This window comes from Phycodurus eques, unplaced genomic scaffold, assembly GCF_024500275.1.
Source record: "Phycodurus eques isolate BA_2022a unplaced genomic scaffold, UOR_Pequ_1.1 contig_29, whole genome shotgun sequence".
Lineage (NCBI taxonomy): Eukaryota > Metazoa > Chordata > Actinopteri > Syngnathiformes > Syngnathidae > Phycodurus > Phycodurus eques.
Genome location: NW_026904026.1, coordinates 365,027 through 377,337, shown reverse-complemented (window position 1 = coordinate 377,337; position 12,311 = coordinate 365,027). Strand labels below are relative to the sequence as shown.

At 45.0% G+C, this 12,311-nt stretch overlaps 1 non-coding gene and 2 pseudogenes across 1 annotated transcript; 1 reads left to right on the top strand and 2 right to left on the bottom strand.

Annotated features, from left to right (window-relative positions):
- Positions 1-201: 201 nt before the first annotated feature.
- On the top strand, positions 202-315 carry LOC133398286 (U5 spliceosomal RNA). Its single transcript, XR_009767781.1, has one exon. It is a non-coding gene; the product is annotated as a U5 spliceosomal RNA (small nuclear RNA).
- Positions 316-10,883: 10,568 nt separating this feature from the next.
- LOC133398288 (5S ribosomal RNA) lies at positions 10,884-11,002 on the bottom strand (annotated as a pseudogene).
- Positions 11,003-11,501: 499 nt separating this feature from the next.
- Positions 11,502-11,620, bottom strand: LOC133398282 (5S ribosomal RNA; annotated as a pseudogene).
- Positions 11,621-12,311: the final 691 nt, after the last annotated feature.

The window sequence follows — 12,311 nt, the reverse complement described above, 5'->3', positions numbered from 1 at the left end:
TCTAGATGAAGAACAGGAAAACTTAGCGTCGATACAGGTTTAAATTGTCTTTTTGCGTTAAAACTTTTGGAGTATGTCAAATGTAGATGAAGAACTTTTATTTGGATTCAAAAGAAATAGTGGCACTTTTGAATTGAAGACTATTTGTTAAAATGGCATGGCGGACAATGACATCGTCCGCTTCGCTCTGACCAAAGCAGTTCACTCTTATTTCTTGTCAGATTGTATAAATCGTTTGCCTTTTATGAAAGATCTCAATGGGGAAGAACAACAAGAGTCTGTCTCAATTTTTTGATGCTCTGCAGAAGTGGAGCTGACTTGGCACTGTAAAAAATCTAAATGCTTTAATGGTGTTGTTATATGCATACGGTGTTTATAATAATAGTGTTAGGTAATCTTCTCCTTGAGCTGTCATTTTTCTTGTGGTGTAGGGTTTGTGTGTCCCAATGATCCTAGGAGCTAAGTTGTCTGGGGCTTTATGCCCCTAGCAGAGTCACCCATGGCAAACAGGTCCAAGGTGAGGGACCAGACAAAGCACGGCTAAAAGACCCCTTATGATGATGACAAAAAATTGACTCAGGTTTCCCTTGCCATCCATCCATTTTCTGTACAGCTTATCCTCACAAGGGTCGCGGGCATGCTGGTGTCATGAACGGAACAGAGGCTAGGACCCAAAAATGCAAGACTCCAAAACAAATGGACAGTTTCCAAAAAGAGAGGTTTAATAGACGGACGGGCATAGGTCGGTACACGGGCAGGCAATCCAAGAAGGGCAACAGTATCCAAGAACATGAGGCAAAGAGGCAAGGTCGATAATCGGAACAGGGTCAAAGTCTTACTGTGAGTCTGTGACAAGGAATGCTGGAACGTGACGACAAGGTACAACGAACTGGCAACGAGAGGGAATGAGGCACGAGGTTAAATACAATAGGTAATTAATGTGAACGAGGCACAGGTGGTGAAGATGCTCACAGGAGCAGGTGTGTGAGAAACGAGAGAGAGGAAGACAAAACCGTGGCACACACGCACACACACACACACACACACACACATGACAGTACCCCCCCCTTAACGGCCGGCCCCAGACGGCCCTGGGGCCCCTGGATGCGCAACAGTGGAAGTCCCGAATGAGCGAATCATCCATGATAAACGCAGACGGTACCCATGAACGTTCCTCAGGCCCATAGCCCTCCCAGTCCACCAGATATTGAAACCCCCTCCCCCTCCGACGAGACGACAACAGCCGCTTCACAGCGAAGACAGGGCCCCCATCCACAAACCGGGGGGGAGGAGGGGGCCTGGAAGGCGGGACCAGAGGGGACTCCCGGGCTGGTTTGAGTAGGCTGACATGAAAAGCAGGGTGGACCCGCATCGACCTTGGGAGCCTCAGCTTCAGGGTGACAGGGTTGATGATCTTTGTGATGGGGAAGGGCCCAACGAACCTGGGAGCGAGCTTCTTGGACTCCACCCGGAGTGGAATATGTTTGGTCGAGAGCCAAACTCGCTGACCCACTTTGTAGTTCGGGGCCGGTGTCCTACGACGGTCAGCAGCGGCTTTGTAGGACCGTCCCTGGCGCAGCAGCATCTGTCGGGCTTCGCTCCCAGGTCCTCCTGCAGCGTCTCACCAAGGTTAATGCCGCTGGAACTGTGGACTCAGGGGCTATGGCAGGAAACAGAGATGGTTGGTAACCATGCACAACGTGAAAAGGCGATAGACCAGTGGATGCAGAGGGGAGGGAATTGTGGGAGAATTCGACCCAAACCAATTTCTGAGACCAGGATCGCGGATCCTGTGAAGCGAGACATCGGAGCCCCGTCTCCAGGTCCTGGTTCAGCCTCTCGGTTTGGCCGTTGGTTTCAGGATGAAACCCAGATGACAGACTGACGGTAGCACCTATGAGATTGCAAAACTCCTTCCAAAATTGTGAAATGAATTGGGGACCCCTATCAGACACCACATTCTTGGGGAAACCGTGGAATTTGAATACGTGATTGATCATTAACTCTGCAGTATCTTTCGCTGAGGGGAGTTTTGGGAGTGCAATGAAGTGTGCCATCTTAGAGAACCTGTCAACAACTGCAAGAATGGTGGTATTGCCTTTAGAGGCCGGTAATCCTGTCACAAAGTCTACGGAAATGTCTGAGCAAGGACGTTGTGGTATTGGCAGGGGTCGCAACTCCCCAGAAGGACGTTGATGAGAGGGCTTGTTGGCAGCACATACCTGGCAAGCATTGACATAATCAATAACATCCCTCCTAACATTAGGCCACCAAAAGCGCTGTTCGACCACTGATTGAGTCTTGGCAATGCCTGGGTGACATACAGTGCGGTTCGTGTGAGCCCAGTGGATGACTCTTCCCCTTAAGGTCGGAACCACATAAAGCCTGTTTTCAGGGCAATCGTCAGGGCTAGGAGTGTCTTTCAGAGCCCCTTTAACCGCCGTTTCAATGTCCCAAACAAAAGCGGAAATAAAACATGACTTGGGCAAAATAGTCTTTGGGTCGGACAAAGAATTCTCTTCGGAGAAAATGCGTGACAAAGCATCTGGCTTACCATTTTTAGAACCGGGTCGGTAGGATAGCGTGAAATTAAATCTAGTAAAGAACAGAGCCCATCTAGCCTGCCTCGCATTTAATCTTTTAGCAGTCTTAATATACTCAAGGTTCTTGTGATCTGTCCATACTAAAAACTGGAGTCTGTGCCCCCTCTAGCCAGTGCCTCCACTCCATCAAGGCCACCTTGACTGCCAGCAGTTCACGGTCACCAATGTCATAATTTTTCTCAGCTGGTGTCAGTTTTTTGGAGAGAAAAGCACAAGGATGTAATTTATCATCCTTGAGAGATTTCTGGGAGAGCACTGCTCCTATTCCGGCATCAGACGCATCGACTTCTACCACAAACTGCTGTTGGAGAACTGGCAAAGTAAGGATGGGAGCGGAGGTAAAGCTCGACTTAAGTTTTTGAAACGCTGCCTGACAAAGCGGGTTCCATGCAAAAGGTTTGTGTGGCGAGGTAAGATCATGCAAAGGAGAGGCTATAGAACTGAAATTCCTGATGAATTTTCTGTAGAAGTTTGCGAACCCTAAGAACCTTTGTACATCTTTGCGTGACGTGGGAGTAGGCCAATTAATTACTGCATCTACTTTGCAAGGGTCCATTTTGACTTCACCTTGAGCCAGGACAAAACCCAGAAAAGAAACTGACGCCTTGTGGAACTCACATTTCTCAGCCTTAACATATAGTTGGTTCTGCAGTAACTGCTGCAAAACAGAGCGGACATGAATAATGTGAGTCTCCTTATCCGGGGAGAAAATCAAAATATCATCCAAATAAACAAAAACATAAACATTCAGCATGTCACGCAGGACATCATTGACGAGGTTCTGAAAAACAGCTGGAGCGTTAGTAAGCCCAAAAGGCATTACCAAATATTCATAATGTCCTGTTGGTGTGTTAAATGCTGTTTTCCATTCATCCCCCTCCCTTATTCTGACTAGATGATATGCATTTCTTAAATCCAGCTTGGTGAAAACCTTGGCTCCCTCCAGGAACTCAAAGGCGGTGGAGATGAGAGGAAGAGGGTACCTGTTTTTTACCGTGATCTCGTTGAGACCCCGGTAATCGATACAGGGTCGCAGGGTTTTGTCTTTCTTGTCCACAAAGAAAAATCCTGCTCCCGCAGGGGATGAAGATGGGCGAATGATCCCGGCTGCCAGTGATTCCTCCACGTACTCCTTCATGGCCTTGTGTTCCGGCCCTGAAAGAGAGAACAACGTGCCTCGTGGGGGTGTGGTTCCAGGCAGCAAGTCAATAGCACAGTCATAAGGTCTGTGGGGTGGAAGGGATTTGCCCTTGGACTTGGAAAAAACGTCTTTAATATCCTGGTAACAGGTGGGCACTTCAGATAAATCCGGATCCCCAGATGGGGTCTGTGGATTGTCCTTAGAAACATGACCCTGAACATCACATGGCGGCTTGAAACAGTTCCGGGCGCAATTGCTGCCCCATGACATAACCTGCCCAGAGGACCAGTCAATGTGGGGGTTATGTAATCTCAACCATGTGTTCCCTAAGATAAGGTCCTGATTCATGGCGTCAAAAACATGAAAACTTATGCGTTCCGAGTGAGAGTCGGGAAATGTCAATATGAGTGTTTGAGTGGGGTGAGTAATTTTGCCCATAAAACTGCCGTCTGCAGCATAGGTGTTGCGGTGGCGTTTTATTTCAAAGGTTCTAAGGTGCATACGTCTAACGAGGATGGAGTTGAGTAAGTTTGCGTCAGAACCAGAGTCAATTAATACAGGTGTATGAATTTCTTGATCAGGAGAGCATAGTGTCACTTTAGGAAGAACCCGTGTAGGTCTTCCTTCATCAAATTCAGACTCACCTCTCCCGTGCCCTTGCTACCGGCACCGGCAACTTTGACGTGACAGTTGCTCACGGAATGACCCAACTGAGCGCAGTAGAAGCACCGCCCTTCCCTCAGCCGGCGTTGATGTTCCTCAGGGGAGCGACGGAACCTGCCCAGTTGCATGGGTTCCTCCGTGGGGACGTTAGCCAGTGGGTTGAGACCGGAACCAGGGGATCTGCCTTGTTATTTTTTCCCATTTTGTGAATTTGGAAGTCAGTTTATTTGCACCTAGAGTGACCTAAATACTGACTTTATTCAAAATGACAGGGTGACAATGAATGTCTGGGTTTTGGTAATCCTCAAGCTTCTACCCACACGGGGCGGAGGATTCTTGCATTTGCTTCCAAACCGAGTTGTCACTTTCAATCCTGTCTGTGGATTCATACTTTTACACATTCACACGATACTAGTCAAATTTTTGCAAACACACGAAAACACGGAAACACGGAATTTAAGTACGTACAGTACTCCGCCATCCACGCGGAATTTGTCGGACTCCGCCGTCCCTCTATTACTTGCCAGTGACTAGTATTACACAAGGTTTCTTCTGCCGCAGACTTCTTCGTCGCGCAACTCACTCACTCTTTAATCCTTTTTCCTAAAACATTTTCAAATTTAACTCACCAAAGTCGTCTTCAATCCTGTGGATTGTCGTCAACCTTCAGATCCCAGTTGAGGAGAACGAAGATCAGTCCCGGAAAGGGTCTCAATTGCCGTGGCCACGGTCTCTTAACTGGATGTCGGCTCCACAACTGGAATCCTCGGGTGTATTGACATCCGGCTCGAAGGACCAATTAAATGTTGGATTTATCTTACCCAACATTATAAAAAATAGACACAAAAGGAATGAAGACGTTGATTTCTTTTTCTCATGAGGAGGGCATATGGGAGATTGTTCAGATTACAGCCTCTCATCATGCTCTAAACAATCTCTCCTGTCGCTCCTTGATTTATTTGAAATAGGGAGGTTTTACAAGACATAACGTTACGATGGCGACGACAACAACAATGCGCCGCGCCAATGTCTTGTTTCTGTGTGTGCATGTGCATGTGCATGTGAGTGACTGTAGGGGAACAAAATGAGGAAAAACATGTTCGTCACTGTTGCTCGGGAGAGAATGTTCATTGAAGGATTGCTTGATGTATGTTCACGTACTTTTCATACAATACGGCTCGCAAGCAGGCAAGAAAACCTTATGTACCTTATCAAGCGCAAGCACATACGGTTGTACATAAACATGCCAGCGTTCCGTTGAATCATGCCCTAAAGCTTCGGTAAACATTGGTTTGTGCGTGAGAATAAATGTTAACAACAGCGTGCAAGTATGTTGACAACGGCAAGTACGGGAGGCGATGCGCCTGTCACAATACGCAATCCGACTGGTCTCATTGGGCCAAATCGTTTGTCGTGGCTTATGTCACACTACAAGAAGTTTTGTCGTTCCCGACAGCTGAGATACCCGCGACCCTCGACAAGATAAGCGGGTCATAAAATGGATGGATGATATTTATAATATATATGTATATATTATCACCATTTATCTAAGTGTTCTGAATAAAGACATATTTTAAAAAAACTTCTCTTTTAATCATCCCAAAAATTGTTTATCGAAACCGTCAGAAACTGTGATATGTACCAAATCGTTAACTTATTGTATGGATACAGACCTAGTGTGTGTGTGTGTGTGTGTGTGTGTGTGTGTGTGTGTGTGTATGTATATATATATCCATCCCTCTTTGTCTTTCACGCTGAACTGTCGTGCCACCTTTATGGGTACTGACTCAGTGATTTTAAATTGACAGAACAATGAATAAAGGACACATTTTTGTTGTCAGTATGAAGTGAATTGAGGAAAGGGTCACTTCCCGTGGGCTTCAGCCAATGAGTTGACTCGTCTTAATTGCACAATATTTCTCACAAAGAGTAAGATGTTAAATGATAGCAGTTCCACAACATCCTATGAGCAGACATATGATAACAGAGAAGGAGTTCCAGATAGCAGAGGATGGTTTCGATCCATCGACCTCTGGGTTATGGGCCCAGCACGCTTCCGCTGCGCCACTCTGCTCTCGATTCATTGTAGTTGGTATGTGCAACAGGGCTGTTCGGGTTGTCATGGCTGGATCAGGCGACAAGATACATTTGGTCTTTACCGATTACACTATGTCAGACTACTGCCATCAAACCTTGCCGTTTCTGGGGCAGACAGTGGCAACACGACTCGACATTTATTCCGATAGCACCCTATCCCGTATTTTACCATCACTGGGACACACTCATAACGATGGTGACGACAACAACAATGCGCTGCAATGTCTTGTTTCTGTGTATGCCTGTGCGTGTGAGTGACTGTGGGGGGACAAAATGTGGAAAAACCTGTTCGTCACTGGTGCTCGGGAGAGAACGTTCATTGAAGGATTGCTTGAGCTATGTTCACGTACTTTTCATACAATACGGCACGCAAGCAAGCAACAAAACGTTATGTACCCTAGCAAGCGCAAGTACATACGGTTGCACGTAAACATGCCGGCGTTGCGTCGAATCATGCCCGAAAGCTTCGGTAAACATTGGTTTGTGCGTGAGAAGAAATGTTCACAACAGCGCGCAAGTATGTTGACAACGGTAAGCACGGGAGGTGATGCGCCGGTCAGAATACGCAATCCTACTGGTCTCTGTCAAGTTGCGCTGTCGGAGAGTTGTCGTTTACATGTCACACTACACGGAAGATATAAAAAAAGAACCCAATTTGCCAGACTTCATTTTGGCGTCGCAGGGCCAAATCGTTTGCCGTGGCTTATGTCACACTCCAGGTTTTGTCACGACTTCGTTCCGTCGGGCTTACATTTATCAAAAAATTCCCCGTACAAAAACGGGGTTTGCAGGTCGTGTGGCTGAGCGGTCCAAGGGGCTGGGTTTAAGCTCCAGTCTCTCAAGAGGCGTGGGATAAAATCCCACCACTGCCACTTCCTTTTCAATATCGTTAATATCCTACCATTTTGTCAACGGCTCCGACAAGGCGTTTGGGACAATATGTATTTTTGGCCACAAAAAGGTCGAGCTGTTTGCCGTTCTGTTTGGACTGTTTGCTTGTCGCCGTAAAATATTAGCTCCCCTGAAAGTGTTTGCCTTAAGGTCATTACCTTTGTCTTTCATGCTGAACTGTCGTCCCACCTTTATGGGTACTGACTCAGTGATTTTAAATTGACATAACAATGAATGAAGGACAACATTTTTTTGTCAGTACGAAGTGAATTGAGCAAAGGGTCACTTCCCATGGGCCTCAGCCAATGAGTTGACAAGTCTTAATTGCACAATATTTCTCATGAAGAGTAAGACGTTAAATGATAGCAGTTCCACAACATCCTATGAGCAGACATATGATAACAGTGAACGAGCTCCAGATAGCAGACGATGGTTTCGATTCATCGACCTCTGGGTTATGGGCCCAGCACGCTTCCGCTGCGCCACTCTGCTCTCTCATCATTGTAGTTGGTATGTGCAACAGGGCTGTTTGGGTTGTCATGGCTGGATCAGGCTGCAAGACACATTTGGTCTTTCCCAATGACACTATGTCAGACTACTTCCATCAAACCTTGCCGCTTCTGGGGCAGACAGTGGCAACACGACTCGACATTTATTCCAATAGCACCCTATCCCGTCTTTTACCATCACTGGGCTCTATCTTGTCAAATCAAACACTGTCCGAGAGGTGGAAGCAGAAAACGTGTCACCGGTCAACGAGACGGGACACACTCATTGTTGTTGTTTATATGTCACACTGCACGGAAGATATCCCCAAAAAATATCCAATTTGCCAGACTTCATTGGCGTCATCGGGCCAAATCGTTTGTCGTGGCTTATGTCACACTACAAGAAGTTTTGTCGTTCCCGACATATGTCGGGACCCGATCTGGGAAATCGGCTGCGAACGGTAATCGGTGCGTGCATGTGCATGTTTGTGGGGTGTCAGAGTTCAGGTGGGCAAAGGACAGAAGAGGATGAGGGGGCAGAGCGGGCAGAGAGTTCAGATTCCTGAGAGGCCTTATGAATAAAACTGAGTCGGCTCGTCCTGGGCTGGAGACTCCGCAGTCTCCTGCCTGATGGCAGCAGATTGAAGAGGCTGTGTGATGGATGGGTGGCATCCCCCGCTATGCGGAGGACTTTGCAGGTGAGGAAGGGGTCCAAGGAGTTGAGGGGTTGGGGGGGCGGAGGACAAGATGTGGTGCATGATTAGCCGCTTGAAGCACTTCATCAGGATGGGAGTGAGCGCCACCGGACGGTAGTCACAGGAGGGAGATGACTTCTTCGGGACTGGGATGATGGTGGGGGCTTAGAAGCACGTGGGGACAACAGCCTGATTCAAGGAGGTGTTAAAAATGTCTGTGAAGACATCTGTGAGTTCAGCTTCACAGTCCCTCAGAACACGACCATGTATGTTATCTGGGCCCGCGGCTTTTCGTGTGTTGATCCTGTCGAGAGATCTTTTCACGCTGTCCCAGGTCAGTGTCAGCACTCGGTCACCAGGAGGGTGGAGTCTTGTGTGCAGGAGTGCTGTTTTTTGCCTCAAAGTGAGCAAAGAAGTCATTTAGCTCATTTGGCAGGGTGGTGGAGCTGTCGCAGGTCTGTGGTGTGGGTTTATAGTCTGTAATGGTCTGAATACCACGCCACAGACTCCTGGTGTCACTGCTGTCACTGAAGCGGTGGGCGATCTTCCTGGAGTACTCCCTCTTGGCCTCCTTGATACCACGGGACAAATTGGCCCTGGCTGTCCTCAGGCCCTCCTCATTCCCAGATCTAAAAGCCGTGTTGCGGACCTTCCGTAGTCTGTAGACCTCCCCCAACAGCCATGGCTTCTGATTAGCACGGACAGTGATGGACTTCGTGGTGGTGACATCATCCATGCACTTGCTGATGTGGGCAGTAAAAGTCTCTGTTTACCCCGAACTGCAAAGATTTTCTACTTAATTTGTCTCGTGTTTTCATTTCACTTTTTATAACAAACAGTTATATCTAAAGGTTAGCTAACTATGCGTCCGTCCGTCTTTTTATCTATTCATTAGCAAGCAAATCTATCCATCTCTCTGCCCATCTATCTTTAAAGTAACAGTTACCCTCCAAACCCTGTTTGTAGTGTAGACATGTTAAGATATGCGCAAAAGTTAAAAAGCCCAGACTCCTTCAAAGATAGGAAAACAAACTATTATTAAAATGAAGTGTAGTAATTGGGTGAGTAATGATTTATCCATGCTCTGTTTGGGACTATAATTTTAAACAGGTAAATTGGTTTGTTTTGCAAGCAAACCCATTGTAAAATAGCGTGCATAATCATTAAAAGATACTTATATATTGTGGTAATACACTTATGCAATCGTTTAAAATGTGTGTCAATTATATGGTTGTGGTAATGCTAAAATTAGGTGGTTTTCCTTGGGACATCCCAACTTTTCGGCCATACTACAAAGAGAATGCCCGATCTCGGCTGATCATGTGAGGGGCCTTAACAGACGGGGACCAGAAATAGGCCGCTGCCTTTTGAGTGGCCCCAATGTAGTCATTTATGAACTCACATTTATTTCAGCATGTTCGGTGCTGTTCATTGTCAAACGCATTCAAACGGGCACTCAGGTGAGTGAACTCAGAAAGCGTCGATTTGTAGATGGACAACTACTCGACTTCTCTCCAGATTGCGAATTTGACTGACTTCATCCTGCAATAGTTAAAAAAATACTTATTAGTTCAGAATGCATGTTTGAAGCTAAACAATGAGTACAGTTGCACAATTGTCACTGTCCCAGATTATTGCCCGATCAGTCATTCTAAATTGCTCTAAATTGCGAGAGGACTCGGCATCATTTGCACAATTGTCAAAAAAATAACACAAAATTTGTATCGACATGATCACATTCCCGGTAACCTTCTATTGCTGAGTGACTCTCCGTACTTTGGTCTAATGTGATTATGTCTCCAAAGTATTTTTTGTCAAATGGCTGTCCGTTGTCACACGAGAGGGGCTCAAACTACCGGAGAAAAATTCCTTGTATGTTTCTGACATACTCGGCAAATAAAGAGGATTCTGATTTTGATTCTGCTGATTCTGATTGAATTTACTCTATCTCATCTCCTCCAACTAATACTGCCTTTCACTTGACAGTAATGTATTCCTCGGAAGTGGTTTGGGTTCATAAACCGTGGCTTTGAGGTCCACACAATAATGATGTGATAAAATTGTGACGTATCACGTGATACCAAAATATATACATATATATAGATATATATATTTCGATATATGTGTGTCTAGATTTTATTTTATTTTTACTGTCGGAAAAGGAGAAACGGGATGTTTAAAAAAGGTACGGAAAGATTCTGTGTCCTAATAAAGAGACGGTAAATCATAAGAGAGAGAATGACTGCATTATAATTTAGGTCAACCACCGAGAAGAAAACGATTCCACGAGAATCTAAAGTGAAAAAGCTTTCCGCACCTGGTATTCCCAGCCGGTCTCCCATCCAAGTATTAACCATGCCCACCCCTGCTTAGCTTCCGAGATCAGACGAGATCAGGCGTTCTCAGGGTAGTATGGCCGTAAGCCACATGGTTACCTGAAAAGCAACATTTTGTATTTAAAAAATATCATATTTCGCTTAAAAATATCTCGAGCGGATCGCGTCATCTTTATTCTCCAATTGTTGGCTGGTCTATTTTGGATTTTTTTTGTGTGGATGATGCGAACTTTGAGGTCCACACAATAATGTGCAATCATTACGTATCATTTAAAAATCCATACCTTTGTATCCTTTGCCTCGAGCCAATTAAAAGCACTGATGTGATAAAATTGTGACGTATCACATGATACTAATATATATAGATATAGATATATATATATAGAGATATATATATAGATATATGTGTGAATCGATTTTATTTTATTTTTACTGTCGGAAAAGGAGAAACGGGATGTTTAAAAAAGGTACTTGAAGATTCTGTCTCCTAATAAAGAGACGGTAAATCATAAGAGAGAGAATGACTGCATTATAATTTCGGTCAACCACCGATAAGAAAACGATTCCACGAGAATCTAAAGTGAAAAAGCTTACGGCACCTGGTATTCCCAGGCGGTCTTCCATCCAAGTACTAACCAGGCCCGTCCCCTGCTTAGCTTCCAAGATCGGACGAGATCGGGCGTTCTCAGGGTAGTATGCCACATAGTTACCGAAAAAAATATCATATTTCGCTTAAAAATATCTCGAGCAGATCGCGTCATCTTTATTCTCTAATTGTTGGCTGGTCTATTTTTGATTTTTTTTGTGTGGATGATGTGAACTTTGAGGTCCACACAATAATGTGCAATAATTACGAATCATTTAAAAATCCATACCTTTGTATCCTTAGCCTCGAGCCAATTAAAAGCACTGATGTGATAAAATTGTGACGTATCACGTGATACTAATATATATATATATAAAGATATATATATATAGATTATAAGTGTGTATCGATTTTATTTTATTTTTACTGTCGGAAAAGCAGAAACGGGATGTTTAAAAAAGGTACTTGAAGATTATGTCTCCTAATAAAGAGACGGTAAATCATAAGAGAGAGGATGACTGCATTATAATTTAGGTCAACCACCGATAAGAAAACGATTCCACGAGAATCTACAGTGAAAAAGCTTTCGGCACCTGGTATTCCCAGGCTTAGCTTCCGAGATCGGACTTGATCAGGCGTTCTCAGGGTAGTATGGCCGTAAGCCACATGGTTACCTGAAAAGCAACATTTTATATTTAAAAAATATCATATTTCGCATTTTTCGAAAAATATATTTTAAAAAAATATATATATCATTGTTGGCTGGTCTATTTTGGATTTTGTTTGTGTGGATGATGCGAACTTTGAGGTC